The 14,160-nt window shown below is 34.3% G+C and overlaps 1 long non-coding RNA gene across 6 annotated transcripts in view; it reads right to left on the bottom strand.

Annotated features, from left to right (window-relative positions):
* The window catches only part of LOC134484776 (uncharacterized), a 92,151-nt gene that overhangs the window by 47,890 nt on the left and 30,101 nt on the right, over positions 1 to 14,160 (bottom strand). For 4 of the 6 annotated variants that reach the window (XR_010062556.1, XR_010062554.1, XR_010062558.1 and 1 more), the window contains exon 1: positions 9,333 to 10,547. The exons of 1 other annotated variant lie outside the window; for it this stretch is intronic. This is a non-coding gene — a long non-coding RNA (uncharacterized LOC134484776). Of the gene's footprint in view, positions 1 to 9,332; positions 10,548 to 11,644; positions 12,206 to 14,160 lie in introns of those variants that run through there. One more of the 6 variants, XR_010062557.1, reaches the window with a different exon arrangement.

Below are 14,160 nucleotides of genomic sequence, written 5' to 3'. Positions count from 1 at the left end.
GAGTTATTAGTACATTTTGGATATAAGGCCTCTATCTGTTGCATGATTGGTAAAGATCTTTTCCTTCTTTGGGAATCACTATCCCTTACCTCAAACTGTATAACAGAAAAATAATGATAAAAATTTAATGGTTATGGTACAGAGACAGATACCCACATCAATGGAATAGAATTGAAGACCCAGAAATGAAGGCACATCCCAGGCACTTGATATTTGACAAAGGATCCAAAACCATCCAATGGAATAAACATAGCATTTTCAACAAATAATGCTGGTTTGACTGGAAATTAGCATGCAGAAGAAGGGAAATCAATCAATTCTTATCACCGCATACAAAGCTCAAGTCAAAGTGGATCAAGGGTCTCCACATAAAATCATATAACCTAACACTAATAGAAGAAAAAATGTGAAAGAATCTTGTACACTTGGGCACTGGGGAAATTTCCTGAATATAAAACCAATGGCTTATGCTCTAAGATCAAGATTTGACAAATGGAACTTCATAAAATTGTAAAGCTTTTGTAAGGAAAAAGGCACTGTCATTAGGAAAAAGGAGCAACCAATCGATTAAGAAAAGATCTTTACCAATCCTACATATGATAGAGGGCTAAATTCAATCTAAACAAAAACTCAAGGAATTATGTTACAGGGAATCAAATAGTCCTTTCAAAATGGTGTATAGAGCTAAACAATGAATTCTTAACTAAGGTATATCAACATCCTTACCCATCGGGTAAATGTAAACCAAAAAAAAAAAAAAAAAAAAAAAAAAAAAAAACCTGAGGTTCCACAGCACACCAATCAGAATGGCTAAGATAAAAACAAATTCAGATGACAAATGATAATTAAAAGGAGGTAGAGAAAGAGGAACACTCCTCCAATGTTGGTGGGATTGCAAGCTGGTATAACCACTCTGGAAATCAGTCTGGAATTTTCTAACACAATTGGTAATACATGAGGATCCTGCAATACCACTTCTTGGTTATTTACCCAAAAGATGCTCCAACATGTAACAAGGACACATGATGCTATATGTGTATAGCAACAATATATATATATATAATTATATGTGCATACATACATATATATTGTATTATAAACACACACACACACACACACAAACATATTCATAAGAAAGAATCCACAGGTCATATGAAGCCCAAGCATAAAGAAGACCAAAATGTGGATGCTACATTGTTTCTAAGAAAAAGGAACTAAATATTCATGGGAGGAAATACAATGATAAAGAGTCAAGCAGGGACTGAAGAAGGGTTAACCAGAGACTGCCCCACGTGGGGATCCATCCACTATGCCGCCACCCAATCCAGACTTTATTGCTGATGCCAACAAATCCTTACTGATAGAAATCAGATATGGATGTCTCATGAGAGGCTCTGACAGATCCCTACTGATATAAATGAGGATGGTTGCAGCTAACCATTGGATTAAACAAGGGGGTTTCAATGGAAGTTTTAGAGAAAATACTTAATGATCTGAAGGGATTTGCAAAACCCCAGGAAAAACAACACCACCAACCAACAAGATCCCACTATAAATTCGGGGGATTAAACAACCCACTAGTGAGTACAGATTGAGGAACCCACGATACCAGCCACATGTGTGGCAGAGAAATGCACTGTCGAGCATGATTGGAAGGAAAAGCCTTTAATACTGTGAAGAATTATATCCCCAGTGTAGGGTAATGCCAGAGGATTGAGGTTGAGGTGGGTGGGTGGGAATGGGAACATCCTCAAAGAAGCTGAAGTGGGGGTTTATGGGAAAGGTAGGAAAGGATATACCATTTGAACTGAAAATACATAAAATATTCAGGAAAAATTATTAAATAAAAATGACACTATGTCTCATTAAATTAATAGTAAAATATCATTTCCCATTTCTGATATTGGCTCAAATATTAGAGTTTAGCATTAATTTCTTTGGTCTCTTTTGCTGTCTATAGCCAATATGTCCCTTTTTTCTATGCCTTATTTTAAAAGAACTGTATTTTACAATTTAAATAAATATAGAATGGAAAAATACTGACATCATTTGTGACTCAAAGATAATAACAATTTTACTATATTTCCCTTTAGTAAAAGTTAGACATCTCCGTGAAGACACTTTGATGGATAATATCAAAATATGTTTATAGGAATGGTACATCAAGTACTTTTTGTTAATAGCGTCAGTCAGGAAATGGTTCTAATATTTATGCATTATGGTAGCTGATTATGGAAGAAACTAAATGTTCTTAGATTTTGTAATAATGCATATAAATAATTAATTCTTAATGTTTGTTGACAGAAGGAAGTTATCAATGAATATATATATATATATATATATATATATATATATATATATATATATGGCACACGTTTCTAATATAAATAGAGCAAATTAAATATATAATTTATGAACTAAAGGTGAGTAAAAGTAAGATCTATCATTGATTCTACCTACAGTTGGAGTTAAGACATGATTCATGGATCCATGTATTTCTTTCTAGACATCCAATGAGATAAAATTAGTGTGGAAAAAGATAAAAATGCAATTAGCATGTGTGATCTAGTGTACATATTTAAAAATTGCTTTTGAAAAATACTCAGAAAATATTTTCAAGGTTATATATACATCATATACAAAAATTAACTATGTCCATAAATTATCAATATCACTCAAGCTACTTTCTCTGGTCTTATTTTATTTGAATTATCAAATGAACATGTATATGTATGTATGTATACTCAAACAGGCACACTCACACACACACATACACACACACACACACAAAATACTTCTAAAAATTTAAAACAAATTAGTAAATAATAGTCTTTCAGAGAAAATAATGAAAAAGGATGAACTAAATTCCAGTACTCCCAAAAGTGTACATTTTAGCATATAAAACTTTGCCTTATAAGTTTTAGAAAAATACATATGTGGCCAATATATGTAATCAGATCCCATTTGGACTTATTACTCAGAGTTAAAGTAGATAATAAAATGGAGTGGGAAAAATATTAAATAACAAGATTTAGCTATACTTTTTCAATTATACAAAAAAATCTGAGAAACAGTTAAATGACACAACATTTAAAATTGCTTTCTATTAAGCATTGATATCTACGTTTAGTCTTCATAGTCTAAATAATAGAGAGAACTAAGTCTCACAAGTTGTTTCCTGGCTTAAATACAATTTTCTTTGCTTGTGAATGTACACAGAATCAATTAATATAATAAAAATGGATAGATGTTGTGTTACAAAAAGTAAAAGACCTTTTGTTTATTTATTCGGTATGAATTTATTTTTGTAGAATGTCTTCCCATGTTTCTGTTGGATATTTTATAAATCCTTACTTTGGTGCGGTTGGTGCTTAAATTTAACTGAACATGGCTGCATATGTCAATATAGTAGAAATGGATTCTTGGGGCAGAGATTACCTTTGTGTTAAACCTGATTAAAATGAATGGTGGTCACAGTGTGCACAACCAAATAGAAGGTAATAAACTGTGGCTTCGGGTACCCATCTTTTTATGAGATTTCACTTTGTAGTGTTGGAAGAATTGTTCTGTGATATCATGAGATTGTGCAGTAAACAGTCCTTTTCTTTATTCCTGTAATGAAAGCAAACATTTATTGTTTTCAGTTCCTTCAGAGAGCTTGCTAGGAGACTAGATCAAGGAGGAACTTGGGAAGAGGGACTTAGATATGCAAAATATATTTTTGGTATTGGATTTCTTCTAGGTACTTTAGGGAACTAACTTCATAAGATTTGGAATATAATCAGAAAAGAGCTTGTTAAAGATGTAGAAAAGCACGTGGTGTGGTTGCACAGGCCTTTAATCTTAGTACTAGGGAGCAGAAGCAGGCAGAACTCTAAGTTCAAGGCCAGCTTGGTCTACAGAGAGAGAAAGAGAGAAAAGGTGAGAGAGAGAGAGAGAGAGTTTTCTGGTACTGCCAGGGATATAAAAGAAACACTGTCAAAAATTGTTCAAGAATAAGTTCCGTATTATACAGAGAAAAAAATTCTCATTTTATTTTAGTAAGATGTTAATAATTTTTTCTTCATTCTAATGAAATGACTTAGCTATAAAATAATCTGAAGGCACCGAAAATGTAAGAAAAGGTGCTTTACATCACTATTCCCCTTAAACTATAAGTTGAATTTTTATTAAATAAACCTATGTAAATACACTTTGAAGGCTTTTCTGTGATTAGCTAAAGGGCTTTTACATTGTGAATTAAGAATGGTGAATTTCAGGCCAATCTTGAAAGGTCATCACTAAGGTGTAGAAGCATATTAAGCATACAAAATCAAATATAAAATTTTGCACAATAAAGAATGAGAACCTTTAATTGGTTTTCCTCTAATGTAAACACTTTCTTTTTCTTGAGTGAAGATTTTATGATTTGAACTAATTTTATGAGAAATACCACCTGCTTTCAGAAGATAAGAAACAGAGAAAGATGAGGAAAAACATATGCTAAGGAACAATGAACTGGGATAGAGTATTCTAGGTAATATATACATCAATAAATTTGACCCGTCTGTTACTGGTAAGGTGGGGACTTCATTACGCATATTTATGTACTTAAAAATGTTTTCTTTTCTTCTTAAGTTGTATGGTTGCTCTGAAAACACTGGGTTTTGTGCTAAGATCTTTGCATATTTAATGATAGTTTTGAAATATTATGTTATAATCAAAAGCCGTGCTTTGTACAAACTTTTTAAGCAACAAAAAAGAGAATTGTCCGCTTGAGTTTTATGAAGAAAGTTAGTATGTTAAACATGAATAAATTTTTCTGATATATGCCTTCTCTTCATATACCATGCTTATTGATGAATCCTTAGCACATAGGAATGAATAGTAACCATCTTAGTATAGTTTCAGGATTTTATAGTATATTGTTTGACACGTGCATTTCTATTAAAATGCTATCACTTTTCTAATTCTCTTAATTTAACTGAAGAGGTTTTCCATAACTTCTAGTCCGTTTTTAATTAATTTAACAGGTCTTTGGTGTTATTATTGAATTTTATGACAGTATCTTCTTAATGTTCTTTATTTTTAAGGTAAATAGGTAAATATATATATATATATATATATAACAAAAATATTTTATAAAAAAATTAAATTATTAGTGGAAAATCACTTAGTGATGGACAATTTTATAAACATTCTCTAAAGTATGAATATTCTACAATTTTAATTAGTATTAAAACATTATATATACCACAACCTTTATTAACCTTAGCATACACTGATCTAGTTAACATAACCACAAATTTTTATCTGTAAAATTTTTTTCTTAGTTTGTCAGTAATTAATCTTGACTTCTCTATCTGAGCTTTCTCATCATTATTCACAAAAAAATCTATTGTTGTTTTATTGAGAATAGTAAGGAATGTTCATTGATATGTAGATACATAAGAATATGACGATATACGAAATGGTATTTCATTAAGCCCTAGGAAAACTAAACTATCATGGTTTCAGGAAAATAAACGTAACTAGAAAATATACCGAGTAAGGTAGCAAAGACTCAGAAAGGCAAATACCATGTGTTCTTCCTCATATAGATCATAGAATCTCCTTCTAATATACTTGTATTTATGTGAAGCTGTGGATGGTTTGAGTTTATTTAACTGATATAGGTCGCAGACATGAGAAAGTTGGGTTTTAAACAGTGTGCCATGGAAGATATTGAACATGTGGGATATGGATGTAGATGTAAGAATAATGAAGTGAGACTAGTATAAGTGGTGAGGGACATAGGACAGGAAGGAATAAAGAACTGAAAAAGCGAGGATGAGGTTGAATGTCAACAAGAATAAAATAAGACAACCTGTTACTTTATAGGTTAGGTTAAAATAAATATTAAAATTTAAATCTAATACCATTATGTTTAATGCTATATACATCATGTTTGAGGAAAAGTGCCAGCAAGTGATATCAAAATGGAAATAATATATTTATCTTATTTGATCTTAGTCAAATTATCCATAATTATTTGGTAAAAACATCATTTGTCTGCCAAATTTATTGTAGCACTTAAAAAATTGCCTGTGATATAATCAAACTTTATGATAGTAGACAATTTTATTATTAGGTCAACTTTTAAAATCTGTGATTTGATCTATGTTTTAAGTTTTTTTTTACATAAATTTGTTCCTCCAGACATTCACACATATTAAATTATCATTTTCAAAGTTGAATACTAATATAAAAGTATGATCCAGCAGGGTTTTTGAAATTGCTCAATTATAAGTAATATTATCCGTAAACTACAGGACATTCTCCACTAAGCTCATAGAGACAAAGAAGATACACAAGAAGAATGCCCCAAGTGCATATGATTGAGTCTCATGTAGAATGGGCATAAAATTGTCTAGGAGGCCGATTGAGGGAAGGAACTAGATGGGAGATGGAAGGAAGAGCAAAATGGATCCTGTGTGGGAAGGGAGAGGAGATATGACCCGATAGTCAGGAGAAGGAAAGGATATCTTGAACTTTTAGAGATGAGGAGGTAGGGGAAATCTCCAGGAAGAGAAAGAGTCCGGGATAATGAAGGTACGCACGAATCAATGGGGTTTAACGAAGCTGTGACTTACATTGGTGATATGGAACATTAAGAGGCCAACTCCTGTAGCCCGGAAGGACACCAGTGGAGGGATAAAGACACAAATACAACTACAAAACTTTCTAGGCAAAATTTTTCAAGCCTAAAAGAAATTTAGAACCGTATTCTAGGGTCTATGTTCTCCTTTGCTTTATTGATGGCTGGTAATTTTTGTATAAAATAAGGATTTGGGACATTATCATTAGAAGTAGGTATACAATATTTATATTGTTATATTCATGCTTTAGCTGGGCCCACTTTGTTGCCAATATCATTACAAAAATATAAAATTATAATTAATAATTTTTATAATTATAATTTTATAATTATAATTATAAAATTAGAAAACAGAATTTTTGAGTACACATTCAGGAATATATATAAAGTCCTCTTTCAAAGAATGTACAATAAGAAAATGTAATACAATATTCATTCAATTTAACATCTGGAGGGAAAATATTGGACTTTAGGAAACAGAGAAAACCTAGGAACTTGAATTGTATGTCACAGGAATGGACGTGGAAGTGAAATTATTATCCAGAATATTCTCCTCCACTCCATGTTCCTAGATCTTTTTTACCCATGCCAAGCCCCTGACCAACATTCTCTATTCCGAACATGTAAGTACTAATGAAGCAAAGAGAAGTCTCTAGCTTTAAAGATATATAATATGTAAAGGTTTCCAGTATGTCACAGGAGACACTCTTGGAAAGGGCACCCTCAAATCTGGTCCATGGGAAAGTTCAGTGAGTCTTGGGTACGTATTGAGTGGGATTGCAGAAGTAGTAGCCTTTATCTGAGCCTTCCACACATGGGAATCAGGTGCTGCGATCTTCTTAGAATCATCTGGACTTCCCTGCTTGATATGGTTCCTGGAAGTCAGAGCGTTTATGTAATCAATTTCTTCAATACAAAAGCCAGTTGTTGGGAAGGGCACATTTGTTCTTCTCAGAGCTCGTGGCTTTTACTCTTTTTGCTCTGAAGAAAAAGGTTCAAAGAAACAAAGGAAAGAAAAGTATGGTCTCCTCAGCAGTGTAAACACCTCCATGCTTTGGATTCCTATTGTGTAATTTGTTTATAACACTGATATCTGGAGGAGAAGAGCTTCTAGTTGAGACTTCATCATCTCAGTCTTTCCACTTGTATTACTCTGAATACCATTCTCTGACAGTGACTCTTTAGATTTCTGAGTCAATTGGTTTGATTAGCTGGCAGATTTCTTTTCTTTCTTTCATTGTTTTTATTTTTTATAAAATTTTATTGCTTTTTTAACTGGATATTTCTACATTTGAATTTCAAATGTTATTTCCTTTCCCAGTTTCTTTTCCATAATTAGCCTATACAATTCTGCTCCCCTTCTTCTATAACCCACCTTACTGCCCCCTGACATTGCCTTGAACTTGGAGTCAAACCCAATGACTTCTCCTTCCATTGGTGACCCCAAGGCCATCCTTTGCAACATATGCAGTTGGAGCCATAGTTCTTTCCATGTACAGTCTTTGAATATTGGTTTATTACCAGAAATCTCTGTTGCATTTGCATTGTTGTTCTTATGGTGTTGAAAGCACCTTTAGCTCTTTTAATCCTTTTTCAAACCCTACCAACAAGATGTCAATTTTCAGTTCACTGGCAGCATAGACTCCTTAGCTTCATCACTCTTATCTACATCTGGTTGCTGAATGTGTGTGTGTGTGCGTGTGTGTGTGTGTGTGTGTGTGTGTGTGTGTGCGTGTGTGTGTGTGTGTGTGTGTTTCTGTGTCTGTAGAGCTAAACAATGAATTCTCAAATGAGGAATATCAACATCCTTTGCCATCAGGTAAATGGAAATAAAGAAAAAAAATCCTGAGTTTCCACAGCACACCAATCAGAATGACGAGGATATATTTGGTCCCTTGTACAGCTATGGTGTTTGGTGGATTTTTAACATGGATTCTGCACTACTAGGTTAAGATTTTAGAATCCACAAATGACAAAGCCATATAGATTCCTTCCTATTCTTATGAACCTACTGAAGTAGAAGATTCACTGGACTTCAAGCCACTCCTCTCCCAGCCCATGTCATGAACTTTATGTTTGGACTGAATAAAGAATCATGGTAAAACATCCAAAACCCTCAAATCTGGCCATGGAAACACTGGAAGGTAGATATTAGAGAACTGCTATCTAATGCCACTGCAGAACCACATGATATAGTCTATGTTGTCCTTTCCTTTACTAATGTCAGGTAATTTTTGGATAAAATAAGGATTTAGGAGTTTATCATTTAAGTAGATACAGAATATTTACACTATTATATTCACTTTAGAACTGGGCCCCCTTTTTTCTAAAATCAGAGCAAAAAAATGGAATAGGATAATAGAACATTGGAGTACACATTCAGCAATATATATAAAGTCCACTATCAAGGAATGTACAATAAGAAAATGTAATAAAATATTCACTCAATTAAAGGTCTGTAGGGAAAATATTGGCCTTTAGAAAAGAGAGATATCTGAGGAAATTGAACTATAGGCCAGAGGAATGGAACTGGGAATAAAATTATTATCCAGTAGAATCTCCTGCACTCCATATTCCTAGATCTTAGAGACCCAAGCCATGCCTCTGGCTAACTTTCCCCATTCAGAGCATGTGACCATTAGTGGAGCAGAGATAAGTCTCTACCTTAAGAGAGATTGAGTACATAAAGGTTTCCAGTGTGTCACAGGAGACATACCTGGAAAGGACACCTTCGAATCTGGTAAATGTAAGGAAAGCTGTTTAGCATGTAGGAGATGGCCGTTCTCAGTGACATCATAAATAGGACCTCCATGACAAATTTGTTGTAACTAGGAGAGCCCTAGCTTCTTCTGTGATGTAACAATTACTGTCCTGACAGGAACTGCCTCTCACATATTCCCTCAGTAACTCTCCGGTTTGCTAATTGGCCACTAATTCAGAGTAAACAGCCATTTGGGAGTGAGAACAAAAAGGATAAAGAGATCAGAGATGGGGAGAAAGAAGCTGACCTTCTGTCTTTGTATGAAAAAAAAAAAGGAAAAATAAGTGGTACTTTGAAAAGTTCAGGGAGCCCTTGGAAGGGTTGGAGTGGTATCGCTGAAGAGATAGACTTGATCTGAGACTTACACATATGGGAATCAAGAGCTGGAAGCTTCACAGAAGCATCTGGACTTCCCTGTTCTTATGGTACCTGGATGTCAAAGGTTTTATATCATTCATTTCCTAATTACAAAGCAAAATTTTGAGAGGGCACAGTTGTTTTTCTGAGATCTATGGCCTTTTTTTCTTTTTGCCCAGAAGAAAAAGGTCCTAAGGAAGGAGGTAAAGACAAGTATTGGGTCCTCAGGTCAGAGTAAACTCCTCCAAGCTTTGGATACCTATAGTGCATTTTGTGTCTGACACGGATATCTCGGAGAAAGAAGTGCTTCTAGTTGAGACTTCATCATCTTTGTCTTGCTACAAGTATTACTCTGAATACCAATTTAGATTTCTGAGTAAATAACTGTGATTAGTTGGAAGTTTTCTTTACTTTTATTTCTTTCTTTTTTTAATTTTTTATCAATTTAAGTGATTTTTAAACTGGATGAGGCTATATTTACGTTTAAAATATTATTTCCTTTCTCAGTTTCCTGCCCATTAAATCACAACCTGTTCACAATCCCTTCTTCTCTAACTATAATTCTGCCCTTTGACATTCCCTTAAACTGGGAGACAAACCAAGGTAGAACCAAGGGCTTCTCCTTCCATTGGTGCCAAAAAAGCAATCCTCTGCCACATATGCATTTGGAGCCATATTTCTGTCTATGTTCATTCTTTGAATATTGGTCTAGTACCAGAAAGCTCTGGGTCATTGAGAATGTTGTTCTTTTGTAGTTAACAGCACCTTCAACAATTGTAATACTGTCTCAAAATCTACCAACAAGATGTCCGTTTTCAGTTCACTCGTTTGCCACTAACATTCACTTCTGTATTAGACATTCTCTAACTGTGTCTCTCAGGAAATATCTATATCCAGTTCCTGGTAGAATGCACTTCTTAGCTTCATAAATCTTATCTAATTTTGGTGGCTGATCACCATATATATATATATATATATATATATATATATATATGTGTGTGTGTGTGTGTGTGATATACGTATGATATATATATATATATGTATATGTATATATATACATATACATATATATATATAATGATATATATGAATATACTTTTGGTGGCTCCAACAGTTATGAAGTTAGGGGGAATTTTAACATGGATTCAGTGCAACTAGGTCAAGAATGTAGAATCCACAAATTGCATTGGCAAATAGATTCCCTCCTGTTCTTATGAAACTATTGAAGATGAGGTCTCCCTGGTCCTGAAGCCATTCTTATCACTTCCTATCCTTCTCTATCTTATGTTTGGCCTCAAGAAAGAATCATGGTAAAACATCCAAAAACCTCAAATCTAGCCCTGAGACACTGGAACAGAAGAACCGAGATCAAAACGGACCTGAGAACCAAATTCTATACTACATGTGGTCTTATGCTTTACTTATATGAGGAAATGTTAGGATTTAATAGTAATTTGGTGTTTACCACTTGAAGTAGGTACACCCAATTTACAGTGTTATAATCACTCTAGAGCTGGGTGCCTTTGTTGCGAAAATCATTGAAGAAAATAGAAGTGGAAAAAAGAATTTTCAGTACACATTCAGGAATATGTATAAAGTCACCTATCAAGGAATATACAATAAAAATTGAAATACACATGCATTCAATTAAAGGTCTGTAGGGAATAACTGGCCTTTGGGAAAATAGAAAACGAAGAAAATTGAACTGTGTCACAGAAATGAACCTGAGAATGAAAATATTATCTAGAAGAATCTTCTACACTCCTGTTCCTAAATCTCATCGACCCATGCCAAGACCCTGAATAACTTTGTCCATTCAGAGCATGTAACCACTAATGAAGCAAAGAGAAGTCACTAGCTTTAGAGAGATGGAGTATGTAAACATTTCCACTGTGTCACAGAAGACATACCTGGAAAGGGCACCCTCAAATCTAGTCAATGTAAGGAAAGCTCTTTAGCAGATAGGCCATGGCAGGTCTTAGAGACATCATCATTAGTTCATTCATGAAAAATCTCTGGTATCCTTGAGAGCCAAAGCTTCTTCTGTGATGTCACAAGTATTGCTGTGACTGCAACTGATCTTCAGATGTTCCTTCATTACCTCTAGGGTTTACTAATTGGCCTCTAATTCAGAGTAAACAGTTATTTGGACGTGACAAAAAAGAAGATGAAGAGATATGAGAAGGGGAATAGCTGGCTTTCTGTCTTGTTTTTTTTTTTTAAAAAGAAAGGCATATGTGGTCCTTGGAAAGCTTAGTGAGTCCAAGGTAGGATTTGTGTGGGATCGCTAAAGAGATAGCCTTTTTTGAACCTTCCACATATGGGAATCATGAGCTGCAAGTCTCTTAGAAGCATCTGAACTTCCCTGTTCTTATGGTTCCTAAAATTCAAATAGTTTATATCATTCATTTCTTTATTACAAAACCCAAGTATTGTGAAGAGCACAATTGTTTTCCAGAGCTCATGACCTTTACTGTTTTTGTCAAGAAGAAAGGCACTAACGAAGAAGGGAAGTACAAATATTGTGTTGCTATCTCGAAGTAAACAACATGCTTTGGACACCAATAGTGATTTTTTTGTCTGCCACTAATATTAACGTGACAGAAGTGCTTCTAGTTGAGACTTCATCATCTCAGTCTTTCCACTAGTATTACTCTGCCACTTCACATTTACGAGTCAATATGTGTGATTACTTGACAGCTTTTACTTTCTTTTATATCTTTCTTTTTTATTTTTAGCAAATTTTATTGTTTTTTTTAACGGGATGTTTCTATATTTAAATTTCAAATATTATTTCCTTTCTGAGTTTCCTGAGCATAAGATCCCTACACATTCCCATTTCCTTTTTCTCTAACCAGCCTTTCTCCCGCATGACATTCCCTTGAACTGAAAGATGTACAAGGGAGGACAAGGGCTTCTCTTTCCAATGTTGATCAAAAATTACATCCATTGCCATATATGAATTTGGAGCCATTCCTCAGTCCATGTACTTTCTTTGTGTATTCGTACAGTAAGAGAAAGCCCTGGTTCATTGGCATTGTTGTTCTTATGGGGTTGAAAGTACCTTAAGCTCTTCTAATCCTTTTTTTAAGTTTACCAAGAGCAGGTCCGTTTTTAGTTCACTGGTTTTTTACTAGCATTCACTTCTGTATTTGACATGCTGTATCATTGTCTCTCAGGAAAAATCTTTTTCCGATTCCTGGCAGAATGCAATTCTTACCTTCACCTATCTTATCTAGTTAGGTTGGCTGATATATATATATATATATATATATATATATATATATATATATATATATATATATGCTATGATTTTGGTGGCTCCTACACCTATGTGGTTAAGGGGAAAGTTAACATGGGTTCTGCCCAACTATGTCAAGAATCTAGAATTCACAAATGACAGTTTCAAATAGTCCTCTTGTGTTTACCTATTGAAGTAGATAATTTACTGTTCCTCAAGCCATGTTTCTCCCTTCACATCATCCAATATCTTAGGATTGGCCTGAAGAAAGAATCATGGTGAAACATCCTAAACCCTCAAGTCTGCCCATGGGAAAACTGGAAGCTACGTAGTCTAGTACTGATATCAAATGGGAGTGGAGAACTGAATTCAACAGTGAAAAATGTCCTTTGCTTTCCTGATGTCTGGAAATTTTTTGATAAAATAAGGATTTGGGAGTTTATCATTTGTAGTAGGTTCACAGTATTTACACTTTTATAATCACTCTATAGCTGGAGTCACTTGTGACCAAATTCATTGAAGAAAATGGAATTGGCCAACAAAATTTTTGAGTACACATTGAAGAATATTTACAAAGTCCCTTATCAAACAATATACAGTAAGAAATTGAAATACAATATTCATTCTATTCAAGGTCTGTAGGTAAATGCTGACCTTTGAGAAACGGAGAAACCCTCAAATATTGAACTGTATGTCACAAGAATGAACCTATGATATATAGAATAAAAATATTATCTAGAAGAATCTCCTACACTCCATTTTCCTAAAACTTTTTTACCCATGCCATGCCCCTTAATAACTTTCTGCATTCAGAACATGTAACCACTAGTGAAGCAGAGAGAAGTCTCTCCTTTAGATAGATGGAGTACATAAAGGTTTCCTCCGTGTCAAAGGAGACACACGAGGAAAGGGCACCCTCGAATCTTGTCAATGTAAAGAAAGATGTTCAGGATGTAAGACATGGCATTTCTCAGTGACATGACCATTAGGCCCTCCCTGAAAACTCTCTTGTAACCTGGAGAGCCCTGGCTTATTCTGTGATGTCATAACTGTTGCCATGACTGCAACTGTCTCTCAGATATCCTTCAATACCTCTAGGGTTTACTAATTGGCCTCTAATTCAGAGAAAATTGGAGAGTGATAACAAAGTGGATGATGAGATAGGATGGGGGGAAGGAAGCTGGC

The sequence above is a fragment of the Rattus norvegicus genome (genome assembly GCF_036323735.1).
Source record: "Rattus norvegicus strain BN/NHsdMcwi chromosome Y unlocalized genomic scaffold, GRCr8 chrY_unlocalized_7, whole genome shotgun sequence".
NCBI classification, from domain to species: Eukaryota; Metazoa; Chordata; class Mammalia; order Rodentia; family Muridae; genus Rattus; species Rattus norvegicus.
This window is presented reverse-complemented; position numbering and strand designations above follow the sequence as displayed.